The 18,040-nt window shown below is 36.0% G+C and overlaps 1 long non-coding RNA gene across 1 annotated transcript; it reads left to right on the top strand.

Moving 5' to 3' along the window:
* Positions 1–12,938: 12,938 nt before the first annotated feature.
* Positions 12,939–18,040, top strand: LOC124448771. Its single transcript, XR_006949244.1, has 3 exons — positions 12,939–12,950; positions 16,244–16,457; positions 17,882–18,040. It is a non-coding gene; the product is annotated as an uncharacterized LOC124448771 (long non-coding RNA).

The raw sequence follows: 18,040 nt of genomic DNA, 5'->3' as shown, positions 1-18,040 counted from the left end.
TTTTGCCCAATTCATATATCAATACAACAAAATCAAAATGTGCTACAACTTTACAAGTATTTGATGCAGTTGCACTTCAGAACATCACAAAAAGGTTACTTAAAGTAATTTCTATACAATATTGTTTGTTTTCATTTACCAAACCTATGCAGACTTGAGTCTTTTTGAAATTTCATATGAAACTCAATTACAGAAAATCCGTAAATATCCAGAGATTTAATATGTACTTTTTTAAAGAAACAAGTAAAAATCCTACAATTGTGGCGAAAAACGCCATTGCCCATTGCATGAAAAGAAGCAAAATAGCAATGATAACAAATAAGCTAACTCCTCTCTCATGAACCGTGGAGATGAACTATGATATACTTTTTTGTATAGACTAAAGAGTTTAATCGATCAAACAAGTTTGACGATGGTAAGAAAACGACGCACATCTGCATTCATACATGTGTAGCCGACATATAGGTCTTTCGTCGATAGTTATAAATGCATCCTCGTAGGAGCAGATAACTGACAACCACAGTTGAGTCGCTGTTATGAATTTAAGGTTTTTACTTTGATTTTCATCAAAAAATTGCTTGCCGAATTACCAAATACACACATACATTTTCCTCACTCTTTCCTAAGGAGGGAGTGGAATATTGTGAAATTTTCGGACAAGCGGTCAATTTCGGTAAATCTCAGCGGCAAAGGACGAAATCCGCCATTTTTTTGGCGTCATCAGATATCTAAAGCCGCGCTTGTGATAGCCGCTCCAGTTATTATAGAACTCGATGGTTTGTCCGCATTGTTCGTAAGTCGTTTGTAAGGTGCCGGTAACTGCTATGATCTATTAAGAGGGTTTAGTTCCAAGTTGGTATACCAACATTCTAAGGCAAGCCGTTGTCTATAGTCAGTGCTGTGAGTATTGCATTTTGCCGAATCCCAGTCAATGTTTTGCTTTATCAGTCGGTGATGCTCGGTAATGTGATTAGTTTTGTTTTGTTTCTTAGTAGCTCGTTTGTGTTCAGTAAGTCTTATGTTTGAGTTCCTTCCAGTTTCCCCGATATAGGAGGCGTGGCAGTTGGAGCAGTTTATTTTGTAAACTGCATCCTGTCGTTCGTTTGGTTGTTCTTTGTCCTCTTTGTTTGTTAGTAGTTGTCGTAACGTTGTGATTGGTTTACGCGCGACACGTATCTTGTATGGTCGTAAGATACGTGAGATAGTCTCAGACGTACCTTTAATGTAAGGTATCGTTGCTATTGTCGTTGAGTTCATTGTGTTTGTAAGTGTTTCGTTTGATGAAGTCAGAGAGAATTTTAAATCAAGGTAAAAACCAGCAATGGGGCCAAAACAAAGGCTTTCTTTGCGGTCATATATCTCTCGCCATATCCGTCATTTCTCTGGCATGTATACATATAAAAGTAAAAGGCTGGAATTAGTTCAGAACCCAATGCCTTCTTTGCTGTTAAATTTCTCAAATAAACGAGAACAGCAATTGGTCCAAACCTTAATGCTTGAAACCAGTTGCTTGCCTTCATTTATTTGGCATCGGTAGACAGCACTGCGGTCGGCACCCAATGGTTTTTTTGCCATCGCTTATCTTGCATTAAGAGAAAACATGAATGGGGCCAAACCCAAGGCTTTCTATAACTTCATTTATCTGGTATGTGATGCGTTGCGGAATGGCATCCAGAATAGCCACTGGTGTACGTAAATGTAGCTGATAAGCGTTGCTTAGCAACCTTCCCATCGTCTCGATCACGTGGTCTGGTATGCCAGCAGCTGCAGCTGATGTCTCCGCTCCAATCCAAAAGCTATGGCCTGAAAAGTTACCACATAATCCCGCTCTCGCCGCTGCACTGCGCAAAGAGCTAGTCAACGTAGTTTTTCTCAAAGGCTTCTCATTACGATGACAAAATAGGGAGCCGGTTTTTCCACCTAGCATATGCAAATATTACAACAACGCCTGCATGGCACAAACCTTTCGACCAGAATTTTCCAGCTGTACAATGCGGCCTTTATGAAACGGTTCTGTCTTGGATCACTTTACCCGAAGAAAAATCACGCTGGAGTCCAATTCGATTCCCAAGAAGCTCAACACTTTTTAGGACCCACACATTTCTCAGCAGCCGCTTGATGTATATCAGGAAGCCGTGAAGAGCACACATTCGTATTTGTGGGACCCAAGGTGAAAATGTCGTCGAGATAATGAAGTAAATCGCCGACATCACAGTTGTGCCCTAAACACCAGTGAAAAAGTTCTGCCGCACTTTAAAAAATGCGGGGTGGAGAGTAGACCGAAGGGAAAAGGGAGGTCAACGTAAAATTTGTCACGAAAATGCATGCCAAGAAGATGGCGCTCACTCGGATGCACATGGATGATGCGATAAGCGCTTTTTATATCAACCTTTCCCCTGATAGCCAAATTTTTATAATTAACGATATTAAATCAGGCACTTTACTATAGGTAAAAGAAAAGTCGTCTTTACTTAATCCATTGTTAATGCTGCAATCGTTTGGAAATAATAAATTAAGGATAAGACGTCAACCAACCGCCATCCTTTTATGGCATAACGCCAAAACGGCTCACGTGCAAATTATCCAACACAGGTTGCTGAGTTGGACTGTAGATCCTCCCCAACTTAACTTCTTTTACTAAATATTTGTCTATAAGAGTCGAATGGCCAGCAGTAGATTGACAATTGCTTTGCGCAGATTTAAGAATTTGGCGTGGTTTTCTAAAACCAAGCCGAAACCTCTCCAAAAAACCTGTCAGAGCATAATAACATTTTTCTAGTCGGGATGGTTATATAAATAAAATGCAAACTTATTTACATTGACAGGCGAAATACCAAAAATAACAGGAAATCTATTTTTATTAGTTGTCGCTCTCAGGAACAAGTTGTCCTCAGAACTGTCACAAACATGATTAATTGCGTTTTTCTCTCTGGAGATCTGGTTTGATGGCAGGACTTCTCCCACGCTTTTGTAGGAATTCGCGACGGTTGATTCTCCTGTGCATACCTTCACATCCGAATTTGTCGCATGTATGGCGAAATCGACCGTTTTCGTATGGACTAATACAACGCTCGTTATTCCATTATTTACATATAATTGATGCCTCTGGATTACTCCTATAAGCCCCCGCACGGAGACTCACGATGTAAAATTGCTTGCCCAGAAGATGCGGTATGATAATGACAGAGGTCGGAGTTGATATGACTCCAATTGCTTAAACCTGTGATGGCCACCTCAAGACGAAAAGCGCAATCGTAATTGTGCCCGTACCGTCTAGGAATTTGCTTAGCAATGCGAATAATCAAAGCCATGTAGGCCAGAAAATCTAATCTTGAAAGCGTTGCTCTTTGATTGCTGTCTTTACTTACAGCCAACGCCTTTTCCAGAACCTCGGCCACGATAGATTGAATTCCAGCACAAAACTCATTTGATTGAAACGCTTGTGTCCAATCCGCAGGAAGGGTTTCAATGTGTTCGTGGTCGAGATTTTCATCAATATTTTGCCAGGAGTTATTCTTTTGTATTTCTATTGTTTATCAAACAACGACGAAAAAAATAATGCTGTTTACTCTGCAAACGTTTTTCGCTACTGACGCGCACCTTACTGTCTCTTATTTTCTAATACTACGTGCCAACCGCAGGGAGACTTGTGCTCAGGTCTGCGCGCCGCTCCTTGTCTCTTACCTTGGTTATTACCATAGATATATTAAACCTAGATTGCTGACGTATGAATAGCGGCTGGCGCCATCGTGAATAATCCAAGGTGGCGGAACAAGAGGTCAAAAGATATGGGGTTTTTATTAGAAAAATGAGGTTTTTCGCAGTTCTTGCCAACATATTGTTTTGTAATGTATCTAATCAAGTTTTATAAGAAGGAGAAACATACAGCGATCATTTTGAGCTTATATTTGAGTGATATCGATGAAAAGTCGCGAATTTATTCACCGATAAATGGTTTCGTGAAACGGTCACTTGGTCAGAAATATTGTGCTATGTTAATATTTGTCTCTCGAATGATTTCCTGTAACTGAAGAAAACATCTAAGTACAGCTGAGGTGTAGCGCTTGAAAGAATAGAAGAAAATACATTCCTATTATTGATCCATCTATATCGTGGAGTAAACATTAAAATTAGTATGATCCAAAAATTGACCAGATTGACCAAGTGACCATTTTACTCAAACTGTTATCGGCGGATATTTTCCCGACTTGTCAACGAATTCACTCAAATATATGTTGAGTGTTGTGTTGAGCAGAGCCCTCTATTCGTAAGAGTTTGGACAAACGGTCTGGGGCAAGCGCGGAGCCGCCATTTTGGTTTCTACTTGCAAAGTGAAACTATAATAAGACTATTGGAAATTGGGTTTATATGCAAAAGAAGAAAGCAATTTAAGCTTATTCCATAGTAGTATCAAATATATTAGAAATGATAGCAAGCTCTTTGCGTTTTTTTAATGATTTAATTTCATTGGTTTGAGCTTCGTTTGCGGTTTACTAGTTCGTGCTTCAAATTGATCGTGACCCATTGTAAGAAGTATTTTTCGTACGTGAACGTGTTTTCTCGGCTTATGTTCTGACTTTGTAACAAGTTTTCAAGATCTTAAAGCTTGATGGCAAGCGGCAATGCTATCCTGGCATTAGTGTTATCAAATAGTTGGACAAGACTTTGTTCGAAACTTCGAATCATAGTAATCATGCAGTTTTGGTCCTGAGAGATTTTTGTTCAAGATTTGTAACAAATTAATGGTAGTGACTTGTTTATGCCCTCCAATATCATCCAAGCATGACATTTTTTATTCTGAAAGATAAGAAAATTTTCTTGCTCAGCAGAAAATGACAGACTTTTTTACTTTTTAGTTATTGAAATATGCAATGATTTGACCAAGATGCATCTGGCGTTAAACGTTTTATTCCTTTATATGAATTTATTTCGCCTTTAACACTTTATAAAGTATTAAAGTTTATTTCTAATAAAGTTTGTTAATGTTTCTGCTGAAATTTAGGTGAAGCATTTCTTTAAAATTAATATATTATTTCTATAACATGAAACATTTCTGTTGTTGAAAAACAGTCTGTTTGCTATAAGTGCTACTGTCTGTAGTCTTTTATACAGCATATGAGTCTGATCCAATCTTTAATTTAGCAAAGAGTTAAATTTATTAGTTGAGGAATGACATAACTTCTGTATGTGTTGATTGATCAAACAGCGGTGTGTTGGAGGGGGCTCAGCCCCGTTTGTTCAAATTCTATGCCTTGTATTGCCAGTGAAATATATATATCAAAAACTAGCAGCACTTGAATGTATATCAGAAAGCCTGCAATATTTTAATATATATGAGAAAGGCAGCAACAGTTGTAATATACATTAAAGAGCCCAAATTGCTGAAATTATGGAGATATGCCTCTGTGATCTTATAAACCAAAACCTAGAATTAAAACATCATTGACAAGTCTAGAAGAGAAGTAGTGTTCTACTTTGAGCTACAGAAGTAGGGTACATTTGTACAATTCATTACAAAAAATATATTGTACTCAGCTGTTTCAGTGAATATCTTAATTATAATTACTTCATTTTAAAATTATTAACTAAAAATACAAAATACAACATAGAAAATCATAAGAGTTTCTGTGATTTGGTGTATTTGTTTGTTTTAGTGTGGAAGTGGCTGAGAATTGAGAGGTTTGTAGATTGACCAACTTCAGAACATAATGAGAAATCATCTTCGATTAAAAAACAAGCTTTGGAGTAAGAAAACTGTTGAAACTGTATTAGCACGAACTTTGCAATGTTATTTGGACCAAAAATGGTTTTCTACTTGAGTCAGTTGATTGAACCTTATATCAAAAGCAGTTCAGCACAACAATCACCATACGGAATCAAATTTCGTAAGTTCCACGTAAAGGCATTTCTTTCATTTTTTTCGTAATCCTCGATTCTGGTGTTGTGTAATGACATTTAGTAGCCGTCAACAATCAGTTATTACAAACTTATCCATAAAAAAACGCAATATTATCTCAAAACCTGTATTACTGTTCAAAGCGCACAATGCATGATCTACTCAGTGCAATTTGTGGAGACCAAGTGGTTAAAGGACAATGGAACAATAGAATATTGACAAGTTTAGTTTTTATCAAGTAACATCGTAAATAAATGGTATCCCAGATTGATTTACGTTGTATTGAATTCAGAAGAGGGGTTGATTGTCAAATTGCACAATCCAAGATGGCCACCAAAGGCTGAAAATATATGCCACGCATTTAGTCGATTTATGACTTAATGTGCTGGTTTCGGACATAAAATATTGTATACATATAGTAAACAATATATAGACTTACTACTTTATAAAACTCATCTAGTTCCCCGGGGTGCGTATTCAAAATCAAATTCTATGGATATTTTTAACACTTGGCCCATGACCCATTTGTTTTTGGAGTGATTGCGCACGAAAATTTTGCATAGCAGAAACCAATGTGCGTGCTGGCAGCACAGTTGTTTTAGATTAATCTTATTTTAGCAGACAGTAATCAGTTGTAATGAAATTTTCATCTGAGATTTGCATAACGTTGTTTTGCACAAGATTCCATTTTTCTGTTTAAGTCCTTGAAATCGTTAAATAAAATCTTCTGAAGGTAAATATGTAGCCTAACAAAGTTTCGTCTCTTCGATTGTTTAATAAAATAAACTACCCTTTTGCGAGTTGCTGCTTACTTGCTTCTGATTGTCAAGGACGCTAAAGCGTCCAAAAACGACATTTTCAATGATCAATTAACAAATTTTCATTTGCAATAATCCACATTAACATTAATCAATAACATCGATCAAAGTGAGTTTGCCACAAAATATTGTAAACTCAATCCACCACTTCACCAATATGTATGTACGTGTAGTATTTTGGCATGCCACGTGATACAAACTGTAAGCATTTCGTACATTGCAACAGCTTTATCATATATTCTTATACCGTGTTGACTGTTTTCACTTGAAAAATATTGACAATAAATGTGTTCTTTTGGCAGTTTTATGATGCAAATATGTTTAAAAATCTTATGTAAATAACAGTAGTTCTGTTTGTAATATGTGTTGCTTCTATAGTATTGTGTTTGTAACAACGATTCTCGCTATCCAAACTTGATAAAAAAGAAGGAAAATGTGGATCAAGCTTATTTTCATCATTTGTCAACGCCAAAACGCTTGCGAAAGAAATGTTTGCGTTGGATCATGTGCTGAAAAGATATTTATGTTTTTAAATCGGCTGTTAATAATGGTGATTCCGTAAGATTCATAAGTACTTTCTAGTTATTTCGTAGAGAATGATCTTGAAGTAACATGGAAAGCATTGGATTAGCTATGTGACGGCAGACGGCGTAGCTTGTGTAAACAGTGCAATCAGATAGAAACTTTGATTTGGTGCGAGGTTTGAGTTTTTATGTTTGAAAATTCGAAACTGCTGGGAGAGGTAGTTTTATCTCAGAGTCTATCCATTTTGGCGCAAGACTCAAACCGAAACTATCTGTTACCCAAAATCAAAAGCATTGGAAAAAGCCAAGTGACCGTACAGTGTGAACACAAAATTATATAATTTTTTTCAGATAATAAAACAATCCGGTACGAAAGCAATCCGGTATGGTGTAACGGTGTCTGAATTGTGTATATAAAGCAATGCGATTCGGGTACTCGTAAAACGAATAATTGCACTCCAAATCTGAAGAAATAATATCAAAATACTGATTCAGTATATTTTTATTAGTTCTCAACGCCAAAGAGTTTGCCATACAAATGTTTGTAATGCATTGACTCCAAATTGCAAATGGAAAATGTAGCTGTCTTTTCACCATATAAAGTTATCCCACGATGACACGCACTTTGCCGCTGAGAACCAATGAAAATTAACTCGATAGCATTTTCGTTCTTTTTTATCAAGTTTGGATAGCGAGAATCGTTGAAACAAATACAACAAACACATCAGGCTTGAGCCATAGTTTCGGACAATTGATTCGTCTGTTCACATTTTTACCGTCGATTTCATTGACTATAGAAACCACATATATCACTAACAGAACCACTGTTATTTATAAATGATTTAGAAACTTGAGGGCCACAAGTTTTTCACACTTGTTGTGTCACGTGTTACCCTCTTTTTAATAAAGTTTAATCAATCAATCAATCAATTGCATCATAAAACTTCCAAAAGAACACTTAAAAAGTTCGAAATTTTTCAAACACAGACAGTAACGCCGTATAGGAATATATGATGAAGCTGTTATAATGTGGAGTTAACTACAATGTACGTACTGCTTACAGTTTGTATCTCGTGACATGCAAAATACTACACGTGCTTCCTATTCGCAAAGTGGTGATTAGACATAATTCATTTTGATCTTTTCCAATTTAATTATTGATATTTGGTTATATAATAATTAAAATTTTGACTTACCTCGATGGTTTGTTGAATAAGCGAAGTTCCACCAGTTTTCCGTGTGCTAAAAAATTCAAAATTTCCTTTGTTATACAATTTATAAAATTATTGTACAAATGCGACTCATTTATTAAGCTTGCTATGGAATACTGATTGTTTTTGATTTTACTTTTATTGCAACTATGTGCTTACAGTGGCAGAACGCTTATAGTACGAAACAACATGAGAGAATTTATTCCATAAAATAAAGTTTGCTAGAGCAAAAAGTATTCTTGCAAACAAGGGCTCTACGACATTACGCTCAAATTGAATAGAACGCTTCAAAACAGGTGGTACACGAAGAACAATCAATAAGGAAGATACCTTAACACATTTTTCAATGCATGCTTTAGAGAAATGACTAAAAACGCTGAAATTACTGCTTTGCAGAAAAAATAATATTCTCGATGTCCCTCCGGTGTCTATGTCTATTGAAGTCTAGTTAGTTATGTAAAGATCTTCTTAAAAAACAAAGAAGATGAAGTTTTGGGATTTCTACGATAAGTTCTACACTTCAGTTGCTCAACTGTTGAATATCAGCTTGAGTAATATGAGATAATTGCTCGTTTTGTTTTGATTGAAAGCAATCAATCTTAAAAAGCCATAAAATCCGTAAGACCGCATTATAAAAGAATGATTTGAATACTAAAAAACATAAAGATGGATTCCAAAATAGCAAATACCATGGTGAATGGTGATAATAACAATATAATAGTTCTTAAAAGAACTGTTTTAACCAGAACACTAACGCAACAATTCAATTCAACTTCTCCGTATATCTAACACAAAAATATTCTACAGTGAGATAAGATCACTATCAATAAACTCTTTTGAGGACAATCTATGCGTTCGCTTTATCAAATACTTCACTAAAGAAATCTTTTCTCTATGCGAAGAGAAAGAGGCAAAGCGTGTGTACAAACCAGTGAAAGTTGCCTTGGGATGAATGCTTGTTAAGAACTGACCATTGCGTTTGTGTACAAGAACATCTAAGAAAGCTAATTGATTGCTTGACTCTAGTTGAGATGTGTAATTTAGTGCAGGATGAAGAGAGCAAAGTTTATTAACAAAAAGTTCACGATTTTTATCGTTATGAAACAAAGAAAAGGTGTCATCCACATAACGCTTATACCACAGCACATCCGGACAATCTGAAGATGCAAGCATTTTGCATTCATGATAGCCAACAAAAATATTCGCAAGAACCGGTCTAAGTGGAGAACCCATAGCCACCCCGTCAATTTGTTTATACATGTTGACATCAAAACTAAACTCTACGCCTTTGTGGCAGCCATCATTAATTCTCTAAAGGCATTCTCAGACATGTCCGACAAAAGGATTACGTGTTTAATCTGTCTCTGTTTTAAATGTCATCTCTAAAAATAGGGATGACATTGACCTTTTGTAACGTTATAAATATAGCATGGTTTGGAGGTTCTCATTTAGCAGACGTTGACACCTGACGATATGTCTGCCGAAATGCATAGTGTCTCTTTCTAGCTGTAAATAACGGTTCCTTTGAATTGTTGGGTTAGTGTTCTGGTTAAAACAGTTCTTTTAAGAATTATTACATTGTTATTATCACCATTCACCATGGTATTTGCTATCTTGAAATCCATCTTTAAGTTTGTCACCACGACAAAGTCTCTGTTTCATTAACTAAAAAAAACAGTTTTCCAGAAACAAAAACAGGTCTCCAGTTTTTGTTTCCAGAACCCATCAATTTTTTCTGCTTAACTGTCGATGTAGAAAATGGTACAATTACTCATCTATTCGCAAAATAAATTTCCGACGCAAAACACCCTCCACATTCTACTCGGTTAATACACAACGCAAAGAAGCGTTCACCCAAAACAGTAGCTACAAAGTGGAGTTTTGTTTTGATTTATTTTCTGGTACTGTGAAGAAAAGATCAGGTATCGAAGTATACCTGAAATAGAAGTACCAAGACTACTTATATGCAACTATAAAGACATTTTGAAGATGCTATTGACCAGAAAATGTCTTATAACAAAATGTTAAGCTGAACATAAAGGTAATTTATTATCGAACTTTATACATAGAATTTACTTCTCCAAGACTTTGACCAGAAAATGTCCAGAAAATGACCAGAAAATGTCTATTGACCAGAAAATGTCTTATAACAAAATGTTAAGCTGAACATAAAGGTAATTTATTATCGAACTTTATACATAGAATTACCTCTCCAAGACTTTTTTGATTATGGTCTAATTCTATGGATAGAGAAATTGGATTCACTAAAGATGGCCTGATTACTTTCAAGCGACAAAAAGAGATGGCAAGGGTATTGCGTGTACATGGAGGCTTGATCATTGAGGCTTGATGGAGAACCTAGCCGTGATGTAATGTCAATTCATAAATATATAAAATGGAATGGTCAGAAAGTTTGTATTTATGCGAATATTGGTACTGGGACTAATGATGCCACACACCAAATGCGTAACTTCAACATGTGCAAATTATTGAGTGTAATTTCTAATATGGTCTATAAATGTCGTATAAAGATGCAGGAATAAAAACTTTAAGTCAGATTTTGGATACTCTAAGGAAAAAAAGCAAATGACAACTGATGTTAATTAAGGTATGATTTTATTATTCAGGTGAAAATTTTATATAGCTAACATTAAAAATGTGCACTTTCATCCCCAAAAAGAAAGACATAAAAAAGAGAAAAAGGAGAGAAGTATGAAAAACACAATTTTCTATTCACAGCTTTTACTATATATATATATATATATATATATATATATATATATATATATATATATAGGAAGTTTATAATTTATGATTTTCCGTATAAAACAGTGCTCGATGCCCGAGAGCAGAGCGTAAATATTGGTAAGGAGAAGAAAATACACAAAACTACAATTTCATCCCGACAAGCCTGTTTCGTGATTGCTCACTCTTCAGGGATTTAATGAATAAAATACTTAAATGCTTAAATATATATACAAGATGATGACGGAAGCTAGTGTATTAATCAAGGTGTATAGTTTCAAGTTAGATGGCGGAAGTTAGAGTATTAATTACGGTGTATGGTTACAAATTACATAGGAGTGTTTTGGATCTATGGCGACAAGAGGAAATAAGTTCGTTGCGTTTATTGAGGGATGATTTGATGGTTGGTACAGGATGAAGAATTTTCTTTAAGGCAAAGGTTGCATCTTTACTGGTGCTGTTGTATGGTTTGCTGTGTGTAATGATGTTCCATGAGATGTCGTGGTCGATATTGCTGTCTTAAGGGTCCAAATGTGCTTACTGAGCTCGGTCGAGTTTCGTAGTTTTGTGGCGGAAAGAGGCAGTGTGATTTCTATGTCTAGTCTTAAATTCGTTTCTGTAAGTCCAATGTACGTCTCAGTTGTGTTATTGTCTTTGCGTTTTACAGTAGCTTGGTAAACAACGGATGACTGCAGGCAATTTCCGTTAAGTGGGCAGTTTTGTTTTGTCGGCAGTTGCATGTTTTGTAAGTGTCTTTTGTTCGCGGTGTTGTCGTTAGTTTTGTCTGATGTTCTCAGTATATGTTTGTTATGGTTGTTGATTATTTGTTCGATATTGTTCATGCAGCTGTAGCTGAGTTTGATGGTGTTACGGTTGAATATTTTCCTGAGTTTATGGTCTATGGGGAAGTGTTTGTCGATTAATGAAAGGAATTTGTGGCCGATGTTCGTGTAGACGTTTTGCTGAATGGAGGGTTGTACCAAAGTATATTTTGTCGAAGTCTGTTTTTCCGTTTGGTAGTAGCGTCTGAGTCGAATTTTAGTGTGTATCGGTATCCGTTTTCGTCGAGTGCTTTTGGTATGGTGCAGTTATTTGGCAAATGATGCTTTGTCGGATGATAGTGAAGATAGACGTTTGTTGATGGCGTCGGGTATGTTCTTCGTTATGGTTGGTGGATGGTTGCTTTCGCTGTGGACGTATTGCAGAGAAGAGTTGGGTTTTGTGTAAGGGCGATATGAAAAATTGTTAAGATTGAAGGTGATGTCTAGGAAGTTGATGATTTTTTTGTTTGCTTCAATAGTTATGCGTAGTCCATTGTTGTTGAATATCCGGCATATTTCCTTTTTAATGTTCTCTGTTTCTCGTGGTGTGGTGTTTAAAATGGCAAGTCCGTCGTCTCGATAAAGTCCTATGTCTGTTGTGATGTTTTGTAGTTGAGAAAGGAGGTAGCTTCCTACGAGTTCGCATGTCTCAGCTCCGTCGAAGCTACCCATTGTGACGTCGAATGTAGAGTTATGTTTTTGCCAGGTTGTTTGTTGTGTATAAGGAATGAATTCTTAGCGTGTATAATGATGTTTTTTTCGGCGTTTGTGATGTTGTCGTAGGTTGAGGCGAAATACAGTGCTTTGTTTAGTAGGTCTTGATTAATGGATGGATAAAGTCTACGATGTCGAAGGATATGAAGGTGACGTTTTTTGTGTTTGATAGATTTGAACCACTGGATCACAGATGATGAGTTTTCCATTGGTTGTATGAGGTTGTTTTATGATGTTGCTGTTAATTCTGTCCAGTATTTTCTTGCAATTTTACCAACTTCAGATTTTGTTGGGTTGATAAGTCGGCAGGTTGGTTTATTCGTAAAGTTTGGTTTATGGTCTTTGAGTGTTATGAATGCATTTTATGGGCAGTGGCTTCTACTCTGTCAGATATACCAAGTCGTGATGTGATGTTTTGTCTTCGGTATGGATGGCTTTTATTGTGTCGGCGTTCGATTTCTTGTATGATTTTGTGATGTTTTGTTCAAGGAGGTCGTAGTATGCTGGCTTGTCTAGTTTGTAGAAAGTTGTTGTTTTGTCGGTTTCAGCGATTAGAAGCTTCTGTTACTCGTGTATTCGATGGTAGTAGGTGTTGTCTTTCATTTTGTTAAGGAATGTGCTGTTCTACGTCTTTAAACTTTATCGATTGTATCATTTTTCGTCTTTCGAAATCTTTTAGGTCGTCGATCGGTGGAGGGTTTTAGTACCTTGAAGCCATAGGTATCTTTATAATCGGTAGTATTCGGGTTGAGGAAGAAGTAAGCTTTCCAGCGCATATTACGAAGGAAGGTCTCAGTTTTTTCAAAAAGTCGTTGTAAGTATTCATTCGGTGATGGTAGAGGAATGTTCTTGATGCTGTAGTTGAAGTTGTCTTAACAAAATGAAAGACAACACCACTACCATGAAACACGAAACGAAGCTTCTAATCGCTGCCGACAAAACAACAAATTTCTACAAACTAGACAAGCCAGCATACTACGACCTTTGAACAAAACATCACAAAATCATACAAGAAATCGAACGCCGACAATAAAAGCCATCCATACCGAAGACAAAACATCACATCACGACTTGGTATATCTGACAGAGGAAGCCACTGCCCATAAAAATGCATTCATAACACTCAAAGACCATAAACCAAACTTTACGAATAAACCAACCTGCCGACTTATCAACCCAACAAAATCTGAAGTTGGTAAAATTAGCAAGAAAATACTGGACAGAATTAACAGCAACATCATAAAACAACCTCATGCCAACCAATGGAAAAACTCATCATCTGTGATCCAGTGGTTCAAATCTATCAAACATAAAAAACGTCACCTTCATATCCTTCGACATCGTAGACTTTATCCATCCATTAATCAAGACCTACTAAACAGCACTCTATTTCGCCTCAACCTACACAACATCACAAACGGAAAACATCATTATATTAATTTCAAGAATTCATTCCTTTATACACAACAAACAACCCCAAAATAACTCTATTCATCAGCAATGGGTAGCTTCTGACGGAGCTGAGACATGCGAACTCGTAGGAAGCTACCTCCTTTCAACTACAAAACATCACAACAGACATAGGACTTTATCGAGACGACGGACTTGCCATTTTAAACACCACACCCACGAGAAACAGAGAACATTAAAAGGAAATATGCGGATATTCAACAACAATGGACTACGCATAACTATTGAAGCAAAACAAAATCATCAACTTCCTGACATCACCTTCAATCTTAACAATTTTTCATATCGCCCTTACACAAAACCCAACTCTTCTCTGCAATACGTCCACAGCGAAAGCAACCATCCACCAACCATAACGAAGAACATACCCGACGCCATCAACAAACGTCTATCTTCACTATCATCCGACAAAGCATCATTTGCCGAAATAACTGCACCATACCAAAAAGCACTCGACGAAAACGGATACCGATACACACTAAAATTCGACTCAGACGCTACTACCAAACGGAAAAACAGACTTCGACAAAATATACTTTGGTACAACCTCCATTCAGCAAAACGTCTACACGAACATCGGCCACAAATTCTTTCATTAATCGACAAACACTTCCCCATAGACCATAAACTCAGGAAAATATTCAACCGTAACACCATCAAACTCAGCTACAGCTGCATGAACAACATCACAAATAATCAACAACCATAACAAACATATACTGAGAACATCAGACAAAACTAACGACAACACCAAGCGAACAAAAAAAGACACCATGCAACTGCCGACAAAACAAAACTGCCCACTTAACGGAAATTGCCTGCAGTCATCCGTTGTTTACCAAGCTACTGTAAAACGCAAAGACAATAACACAACTGAGACGTACATTGACTTTACAGAAAACGAATTTAAGACTAGACATAGAAATCACACTGCCTCTTTCCGCCACAAAACTACGAAACTCGACCGAGCTCAGTAAGCACATTTGGACCCTTAAAGACAGCAATATCGACCACGACATCTCATGGAACATCATTACACACAGCAAACCATACAACAGCACCAGTAAAAGATGCAACCTTTGCCTTAAAGAAAAATTCTTCATCCTGTACCAACCATCCAAATCATCCCTCAATAAACGCAACGAACTTATTTCCTCTTGTCGCCATAGATCCAAAACACTCCTATGTAATTTGTAACCATACACCGTAATTAATACTCTAACTTCCGCCATCTAACTTGAAACTATACACCTTGATTAATACACTAGCTTCCGTCATCATCTTGTATATATATTTAAGCATTTAAGTATTTTATTCATTAAATCCCTGAAGAGTGAGCAATCACGAAACAGGCTTGTCGGGATGAAATTGTAGTTTTGTGTATTTTCTTCTCCTTACTAATATATATATATATATATATATATATACAATTGAAAATAAAATAAACCACGATATATAACCAATTATACCGCTCTGCCGTGGCATTGAGCACTCTATCCGTGCGATTTTGTTTGCGTTATTTATATATCATGGGATTTATCTTTTATCTTTTATGTATTAAATGCCTGGATTACAAGGGGTAGTCTACCAAGCCACAGTCACCACCACACTAACCAAACACAAAGAAACCTACATCGGTCAAACGGAGAACACTTTTAAAACACGCTACTTGAACCACACCAGCTCATTCCGAAATTAATCAAAACAACACTCCACAGAACTTAGCAAACACATATGGAAACTAAAAGACTCTAACACACCATACACCATCAACTGGAAAATTGTAAAGAAATTTCAACCTTACTCAAACAAAAACAAACGCTGTAATTTATGCCTCTCGGAGAAATTCTTCATCATCTTCCACCCAGAACTCAGCTCGCTCAATAAACGAAACGAACTCATTTCCGCATGCCGCCATCGTAATAAACACTTACTAACGTCATTAATGTAATACTATACCTCCTAAACACTTAACTATTCATCTTTGTGTATAAGTTCCGTTGTGCTATAGTGCTATATTTATTCTCCTGACGAGTGTGGAAAGTTAAACAACTGCCATAAGAAACAGTTATGTAGGGAATAAATTTCGATGAAGTAATTCGTGGTTTATTTTATTTTCAATTATACCGCTCTGCCGTAGCATTGAGCACTCTATCCGTGCGATTTTGTTTGCGATAGTTTCTATTGCGATAGTTTCTATAGTCGGTTTCTATTATAGAAAATACCCTATGAGAAGTACCAACCAGGTTATAGTAAAGGTATGTGGAAGGATGATTTATAGGTTGTCAGACAAAATTTTAGCATGGGCTCTTAGAAATATGTATATTCTCATCTTTTAGCATGGGTATCTAAGCCCCCGCAATACACCCCTGGATAACCTCCTCAGTCCACTTAGGAGGATTGTAAGCTTTGGGAACCCAAGAAAGTTTTTACAATATAAATATACACATTATAACAATCATGAATTCTCAAATTATCTAAAATATGTATAATAACTGCAAACTGCATTACCCATTAAAAACTGTTGGATATGATGTTTATTTTATCATAAAATAATTTTTTTCATTTTCTTAACAAAACTTCCTGAATTCTGGGAAAATCTTTTTAGCTTGTACGCACAAAACAAGGCACATAATGCGTACATAATGGTAGTCTGTCAAGTATATAAATAGTAAATGAAGTTAATTAAGCGAACATAGTTCAAACAAAACTAAATATTTATTATGATTTAAGTCAAACTTGTTCAAGATTTGAAAATTTTATTCAGTCTTATTGCCAGGTAAGCCTTTCTCCTTTTATTCAGATGTTTTAATTTAAATTGCATGTCACGTGACTGTGCTAACAAGCCTCGCATCAATGAAAGTGACGTCATTAAAATTTCTTACGATTTTAATGGGGGTTTTTTCACTGAAAATCAATTTTGCTATAGCTGTGAATCAAAACAGTTTTCCAACATGTCTAGGATGTCGTCATTCTTATGACATTTGTTATACTACATTTATAGACACTTGTATTATGTTACTTGTCTTAACATAATTACATAGACAGATGTTTTCTGGGCCATCAGACCGTGCTGTTCTTTTTCTAACAACCATCTTGAAAAGTGTATACTTCCGACAATTTTGTTTTTATTGCAAACAGAGTTTAAAAGTAAATGACAAGTGATCGCAAATATTTTGTATTTCTAGTTCATAGTTTAATTTTTTATCATATTTTACTTGATGTAACATTGTATATCAACGCAAATTATAATTGTATTTCGTACAACTATTCGAAAGCAAGTTTGTAAATGTAGATCGTCCTGGTTGGTATAGTCCTGAGAAGGACTGTTTTTGCTGTTGTTGACTGACGTTTCAACAATCTTGTAGTCATCTTCAGAATCAACTTATACCAACTTGGACGATCAACCTGGACGATCTACATTTACAAACATGTAACGATACTCCCGGTTTCAAACCATTTACTTTATACGAAAGCAAAATAAGTTCATTGGCTTTCCGCGTTTGATTTCACCAACATATTACAGTAAGTCTGTATGAGCTAAACGAACAATGTAAAAGCAATACAAATTATACTAAGTTGATAGTACTGCTCTCTGGAATGAGATATCATTAATATTTGGAAGCCAGTATTTGAATAATATCTTGATTTTTATTGATTACTTTTTCATGAAATTTTTTAGAAGTAAATTGTTCGTTTGCAAAATTGATGAGTCGAAGTCATATTCAGCTTTCCTTGAATAGATGACAACAGGCAATTCATGGCGCGCCGATGTGGACAAAAAACTTTCATCATACTTTCACTTGCTTGATATTTAGCTTATTAAAAATATAAAACATTG

The sequence above is a fragment of the Xenia sp. Carnegie-2017 genome, unplaced genomic scaffold (assembly GCF_021976095.1).
Source record: "Xenia sp. Carnegie-2017 unplaced genomic scaffold, XeniaSp_v1 HiC_scaffold_23, whole genome shotgun sequence".
In the NCBI taxonomy this organism is placed as follows: Eukaryota; Metazoa; Cnidaria; class Anthozoa; order Malacalcyonacea; family Xeniidae; genus Xenia; species Xenia sp. Carnegie-2017.
Note: the sequence above shows the minus strand (reverse complement) of the source record. Positions and strands in the feature narration are given on the sequence as shown.